Source organism: Hemicordylus capensis, chromosome 1, assembly GCF_027244095.1.
Source record: "Hemicordylus capensis ecotype Gifberg chromosome 1, rHemCap1.1.pri, whole genome shotgun sequence".
NCBI classification, from domain to species: Eukaryota; Metazoa; Chordata; class Lepidosauria; order Squamata; family Cordylidae; genus Hemicordylus; species Hemicordylus capensis.
In genome coordinates this window covers 416328722-416336944 of record NC_069657.1, presented here as the reverse complement: position 1 = coordinate 416336944, position 8223 = coordinate 416328722, and positions in this window count along the sequence as shown.

Genomic DNA, 8223 nt, shown 5'->3' with positions numbered 1-8223 from the left:
GGTTATGGTGATGGCTGGATTCGGATGCAACGCTTCCGCGGCCAAACCGAAGGTCTTGGCAGCGAACCTTTGTGCAAACCAAAGGTTCAAATTGGAGTTTCGCAAGGCAAACCGCAGGTTTCAGCACAGAACCGTGGTTGCACAAATGCGGACATACTTATGTTCCAACCTCTGCCCTGTTTAACTCCGGTTTCATGTTGCATCTGAACCTGGCCAATGTGTCTCCCTTCTTTTACATGTGTCATCAACTTTAAATGCAGATGTTCAGGAGCCCAGTATTAGGAGCAGCTACAGTAGGTGGAAAGAAGGTCTGTGATGGATGAAAAACAATAGTTTCCTGCTGAAATTAACCTTTCTCTGAACTTTTCAGGCTTAATTCTTATCATCATCAGGCTTCTGCATGGGATATTGTTTGATGTAGTCAACATATCAAGTTTGCCCCTGCAAGCTGAAGGATTTGTCCTGATGGCAGTTTAGTGTTATACCAAGAGGTATAGAAAGGGAATTTCAAATAACAAGAACTTTTGCACTTGCATGTTCATCCAATGCTTATTTTAGGGTAGCCAAAATCAGCATGGGTTTTGTCACAGTCTCCAAATGGCTTGTTCATGTCAGGTACCCTGAATCAGTTGTACCTGGCACCTAAAAAACCCCACCTTTTGCTAGTGGCTTTAGAAATTATTGCTTAAGGTATAGGAGTTCTGTGATTCATATATGAAAGTATTGGCACACATTCCTATAAATTGGCAGACTCCTATAATTGCTTCAAATGTATGCTATCCATGGGATTACATGGCTGAGCCCAGAATCTCAGTAATAATACTGTGGGAATCAGTCTAGAGAGCCAAGAACTAGAAAACAGTAGAGAGCTACCGTGTGTGCTAAATCAGCCAGGTGTGACAATCAGTGTTTTTTAAAGCAACAATAATCAGCCAGGTAAAATCAAACCGTGCTGAAATGGCTTAGTGAAGCAGTGAAAGCAAGAGAAAAGTACAATTGTATCCAAGTCCTCTGCATATTCACTCAAAAGTAAGTTTCACCAGTCCCAACTCAACAGAGCATGTGTGTGGCAGCCAGTGATGAACAGGCATGGCGTCCCACTGATCAGGCAGGAGGGACAGAATCCCCTCTAAACAGCTGATCTGGGGGAATCCGTGCAGAATCCATGCAGATATAGTCCATACTGGACTAAATTCAATAGGACTCTTAAGTGTACAGAGGATTACAACTTGTTTTTTAAAAGTGTAAAGATTCTCAAAACTTTATAAAAGGGTAACCATACTCAAGTTAAAACTCCATTGTTCTTGATTATCTTTCCAAGCAGCCATAATGTATAATGTGCAAAAGACATAAATGGTTTAATATTCAGCAGTACAACTTTGAAAGCAGCAGCTTCTCACTCTTTCTCTCTCATTGAAATATGTGTTGTTATAAAATGATGTGTCTAGGGAACAATTAAGGGCGATAGGCATTGATACTCTTTTTTTGTGTCCTCCTTTGGGCAATATTTCATTGTGATTATTGGCTTCAGTAGTCCATTGCCTTTTGCACGGGTATTTAATCTGTACTGATCTCTTCTTTTAGTAACATTGGTAGCACACTCTCTGAAATCATACACTGCTGCACCTGGCAGAAGTTTGATTAGCAAATTTCGTGATTGTTCTAGCTCTTCCTGTGCCATTGTTAGGAAAGAACTATTTGACAAGGAGGGCAATGACACTTATCCTGAGAAGTTTATGTACCTTTCTCTCAGCGTGACAAAATAAATACAATTATTTATTTGTTCAATAAAAACTTTTGTTATGCAGCAGTTCTGTTTGTCAAATCTGTTACATGTCAAGTTTTGAAGATACAGAATTTGAGTTATTGTAAGCAAATTTAGCATTTACCGGCATACGATGTGCCTATGATTCTGGAAGAACATATCTGCACACTTATTTTTTTATGATGCTGAGCTGTAGCAGCACCCTAAATACCCAAAACTGAACCATAAAAAAATAAACTGTCTTAAAATGGATGGATTCTGAGTAACTTTTTTGTAAGCCCCGATCACTGAATAGAACATCCATAGCTAAGTCAGAGAATTTGCTAGAATGGGGTGTGTGTGTGTGTATATACTCCTATATCCCTGAAATTACATTGTGTTCTTATAATTAAATTCTGACTTTTCTTTAAGCATCTTTTTGTTCTTAGGGCAATTAAATGTTCTTCCCTTCCATAAGGATTATAACGGCCTGAAACAAACACTCTCACTGCAATCACCGGACAGAGTGAAATGATATTTTGCAAATCCATCTAAGTTAATTTTACCTTTTCAATATCTTGGGTACTGCATATCCATTAGGAAATGGTTTGGATATGTTTGCTGGCCCTGTCAAATGCATAGGAGAGAAGTGTGGGTGGGTGCACCTCCTTCCATCTGACTCACCATCTTGCCACTGCTTAACTGCATGGGAAGGTGGTTCATCTATCATACAGACCACAACTCAGTGCATGGATATAATATCACAGTGGTGTTTTATCTGCACACTTAAATGCAGTTCAAATGAACTACCCCCTTGCACAATTAAGTGGTGGTGAGATGACATGCTGAATGGGGAGGGGGAGTATGTTTACTCATGTTCCTCCTCCATGCATTTGACACGGCTGGTGGACATATTGTCCAAAATGGCCCCATAATTTATGGATACCTACAAATCCATGCTTTTTTGGATATAAAGAAAAGAATAGGGAGGTAGTAGCTATCCAAGTGCAGTCACCTAATGGCGCAGCGGGGAAATGACTTGCCTAGCAAGCCAGAGATTGCCGGTTTGAATCCCCACTGGTATGTTTCCCAGACTATGGGAAACACCTATATCAGGCAGCAGCGATATAGGAAGATGCTGAAAGGCATCCTCTCATACTGCGTGGGACATGGCAATGGTAAACCCCTCCTGTATTCTACCAAAGACAACCACAGGGCTCAGTGGCCTCCAGGAGTCAACACCAACTCGACAGCACACTTTCCTTTACCTTTAGCTATCCAAGTTAGTGACCAATTTGAAATCAGATTAGTTTAGGTTAACTCGTGGGTTTTACAGTTATCTGAGAAGAGTATGTCACTCAAATGTTTCTGGCTGCTCCATCCAGCTCATATTAGGCATGAAGACTCTCTCCAGCCATGTTAGATTATTTGGGAGCATCTGGGCACCAATTGGTTTAAATTTTTAATGCTGGTTTTAAATGATTTTAATGTTAATGTTTTTAATGTTTAAATGATTTAATTGTTTAATTGATTTAGTTTTGATTTTAACTGTTAATTGATTTTAATTGTTTTATTTGTTGTAAACTGCGCTGAGCCATTTTTGGAGGGTCGATGTATACAGTAAATAAACAAATGAATGAATGAATGAATGAATGAATTCATTGCATTCAGACATTCTCCTGCACTCCCCCTTCCCCTTGGAAACATCTTGTGAAACCCCTGCTAACTGGGCAAAGAGGCACCTTATTAACATGCTGATTCTCTTTGTTTAGTAGGGGGATAGTAACTGGCCCTATCCACCCCCAGCACAGAACTTCCAGTGACTGTTGCTGGTGTCTATTTTACATTTCTTTTCAGATTGTGAGCCCTTTGGGGACAGGGAGCCATCTTATTTATTTATTATTTCTCGATGTAAACCGCTTTGGAACCTTTTGTTGAAAAGCGGTATATAAATATTTGTTGTTGTTGTTGAAACTTGCAAATTGATGTGCCAGTATTGATGTGGTGACAGCCAACAGCCTGGATGGCTTTAAAGGGGGTTTGGATGACTTCATGGAGGACTTCATGGAGGCGAGGTCTGTCAATGGCTACCAGTCGGAGGGCTGTGGGCCACCGCCAGCCTCAAAGGCGGGATACCTCTGAGTACCAGTTGCAGGGGAGTAATGGCAGGAGAGAGGGCACGCCCTCAAATTCTGCCTGTGGCTTCCAGCAGCATCTGGTGGGCCACTGTGTGAAACAAGATGCTGGACTAGATGGGCCTTGGGCCTGATCCAGCAGGGCTGTTCTTATGTTCAGTAATCACAACAGTTTTTCTTTTTCTTTTACATGCCGTTTCCCATCATGGACACTATTGGGATTCACACAACTAATTTGCAGAATAGCACAATCATACTCATAACAGGCCACAAAAATAATATAAGCCCTCTGCCTAGAGTGGCTAAGGAAGCAGAGAGAGCAAGACGAGGATAAGACACAGTAGTGTCTGTCCACAACACCACATACAACACTACACTCATGGGATTGTTAATCTTACTTTGAAAATGGAAACTTAAATTTCTTCCACTTTCCACATGGTTAAAGATATTCCAGTAGTGAAAGTGCAGCCAGGTAGTGCGGTTTTGCTGCCTGTGGCAAGATGCGGCAGCTAGGGTTTTATCTGGAGCTGCCTGGTGGGAGCACATCACACCCATTTTGAAAGATCTGCACTGGATACCAGTTTGTTTCTGGGTCCAATTCCAGGTGCTGGTTTTGACCTTTAAAGCCCTTAACGGTTTGGGCCCGGGATATCTGAGGGACCGTCTTGCTGCCCACTTGATGAGGTCGTCTGAGGGGGCTCTACTCCAAGTGCCAACAATGCGGGAGGCTCGGTTGTCGTGCACACAGGACAGGACCTTCTCTGTGGCTGCCCCCAGACTCTGGAATGTTCTCCCGGTGGCTATTTGCTCCTTAGTCTTCATCACAGCTTTGAGAAAGCATGTTAAATGCTGGCTTTTTACCCAGGTTTTTATATGATTGTCTCTGTGCTGCTCTTTGTATTTTGTACTGTTTTTATGCTTGTGTTTTAAATTTTTAATCAGATTTGTTTTTATATTTTAGCTTATATTTTAATTGTGTCATTTTTATAATCTTGATTTAAATTCTGCTGTAAACCGCCTTGGGATTATTTTAATGAATGGTGGTATATAAATTTAACAATAAATAAATAAATGTAAAAGTCATATTTCAAAGCTAAAACAAGCAGGGCTTATGCTTCTCAAAAGTATTATAGTCCACTTACTGGATGAGTTGGCATGGTGATTTCAGACTCTGGCTCTTGTACACTCATTAGAAGTTCCATATATGCAGTAGGGAAATGTTTATATTTCTATATGGGAAGTCCTATGAGTGTCAGCTTGCTTCACAACCTCCATGATATATGGCTGCTTGGTTTGAAGCCAAAGATGTGCAAGATAGTGCTTCAGCACAAGGAATTCAATGAGAAATAAGATGCCACCAGATTGCTTTAGAGCTCATTCAGTTGTTCTTGCTCTTACACCCCTATCGTGGCTTCATGTTCCTTGCCTACAACATTTTGTGGATTAAATGTAACACCAAATTTTTGATTGCCTTGATTCAAGTGACTTATCATTATTGTGACTGACTGGAGAGGGATCTTGGGGTTGTAGTGGACAGCTCATTGAAAGTGTCGACTCAATGTGTGGCAGGTGTGAAAATGGCCAATTCAATTCCACGCTAGGGATCATTAGGCAGGGGTTTTAAAATAAAACTGCTAATATTATAATGCCCTGGTAAAAAACCATAGTGTGGCCACATTTGGAGTACTGCATACAGTTCAGGTCACCATGGCTTAAGGACATGGTAGCACCGGGAAAGGTGCAGAAGAGGGCTAGAGCACCTTGCTTATGAGATAAGACTACAACACCTGGTGCTTTTTAGTTTAGAAAAAAGATGGCTGAGGGGAGACATGATAGAAGTCTATAAAATCATGCAAGGTGTGAAAATAGAAATTTTTTCTCCCTCACTCATGACACTAGAACCCGGGGTCATCCCATGAAATTGATAGCCAAGATATTTAGGACCAACAAAAGGTTTTTTCACACAATGCATAATCAACCTAGGGAATTCTCTGTCACAAGCAGTGCTGAAAGCCAACAACCTGGATGGCTTTAGGAGGGGCTTAAATAAAGTCATGAAGGACAGGTCTATCAATGGCTACTAGTCTGAGGGATACAGAACATCTCCAGCCTTGCAGGTACGATTCCTCTAAATACCAATGGCAGGGGACTAACAGTAAGAGTGAGGGCATGCCCTCAGCTCTTGCCTGTGGGCTTCCCAGGGGCATCTGGTAGGCCACTATGTGAATCAGGATGCTGGACTAGATGAGTCTTGGGCCTGATCCAGCAGGGCTTTTCTTATGTTCTTATGTAAGTGAAATTAGTCTGCTTATCCCAAAATATCTATTGGTCAGGCTGGCCTTCATCACTTTGTGAGCTGTGCATTTGTATTGTTTTGATTACTTTGTTCATGGTGCACTCAAGAGACAAGAGCTATTAATGTGGAAGGGAAAATAATGCCTATGGAGTAGAATCCAAATTAATCTCTGTGTAGGAGGAATTACAGGGCTTCATGAAATTATATTAAAGATTTTGAGCTACTTAAGTGAAAGATGCAATGTCGTATCATTACGATTAGTGTTTATTGTACTTGGAAATACTTGTGACCAAAACTTCAAGTTAATGAAAAGATATAAAGTCATTTCGCTTAAACAGAACATCTGGAAGCTAGATATTAGATATTGCTTACATATGGTTTGTTGTTTTACTATTCCCTTGGTGAGATAGCCTATTTTTACAATTTTACATACAAATGGGTATCTTTTAGGGTTTTTGTAGAGGATTCTAAAATGCCAAATCTTTATTTTAGTTTATGAGGATCTGTCATGTGTGCTGATCACACTCCTATTGCATAGTTACTTTATTTATTATTATCATTAATATTACTGTTATTATTTTACATTTTATATCGCACTCTTCCTCCAAGGAGCCCAGAGCGGTGTACTACATACTTAAGTTTCTCCTCACAACAACCCTGTGAAGTAGGTTAGGTTGAGAGAGAAGTGACTGGCCCAGAGTCACCCAGCTAGCATCATGGCTGAATGAGGATTTGAACTCGGGTCTCCCCAGTCCTAGTCCAGGACTCTAACCACTACAACCACACCACTTTACACACAATTGTGTCACATGTACCCATGATTTTCACTTATCCCCCCTTCCCTCTGCAGCCTCACATGGTCCAAATATATGTCCTTCAGGGCCCATCAGGAACAGAGTTGGGTAGGTACAGAGGGAAGAATGAGATAAGCAAACATCACTCTTTGCATGTTGTGAAGAACCTCCCCACTGGATGTGTCTTCTGGCTATGAAGAACCTCCCCGCTAACTGAGGAAAGAGGTACCTTTTTAAAGTGGTGATTCTCTTTATTTAGCAGGGGAAGAGCAACTGGCCCTATCCAGCCCCAGCACAGCATCCCTTAAGTGGTTGTAGCTGGTGTCTATATTATGTTTCTTTTTTTTAGATTGTGAGCCCTATGGGGTCAGGGAGCCATTCTCTCTCTCTCTCTCTCTCTCTCTCTCTCTCTCTCTCTCTCTCTCTCTCTCTATATATATATATATATATATACACACACACACACACACACCCCACTTTGAGGACTTTTGTTGGAAAACGGTACATTTGTTGTTGTCGTCCTCATCATAATAGTGAAAGTACTAGCCAGGATGCTCCCCGGTAAAAATACTAATTAAAAACATGAGTTGTCTTAACCAGGGCTGCACAACTATGGCTGTCCAGTTGTAGTTGGACTACAACTCCCATCATCTTTGACCACAGTAGCCAATAATCAGGGATCATGGGAGATGTCCAGCAACAACAGAGGGCCAAAGCTGTTCAGTTCAGGAGGGCCAAAGTTGTTCAGTTCCTGGTCTGAATCAGGGTAAAGTGTTACACCTGCACCAAGCAAACCATGGTTGAGGAGAGAAGGCATAGCTTGGCAAGCTAAACCATGATTTCACAAAGCTTGATCCAGAGACATTTCCCATCCCTTACTCCCCACTGCAGACTTCTGCACCCCTCCGAAAATCTACTTGAAGGTCAGAAGACCTTCTGGAGCAGTGAAGCATGGGTCACAGGACTGCAGTGGGAGACCTGGCAGAAATTGGGGTGGGGGGGTCATCAATAGAACCATCTTTCTACTTTCACAAATCACCTTTCAAGCCAACCCACGGTACATGTTAAGTCACCAAACTATGGTTAAAAATATCTGCACTGAGACTTAGAGAAGAGTTAAGGATTATCCGTTAAGGGTAATTTTATTTATTTATTTATCATATTTCTATACTGCCTGATATGTACATCTCTAGGCGGTGATTCTATAGTGTCATTTTAAAAATCAGAACAAAACTGCTTTTGAAGATTTCCTTA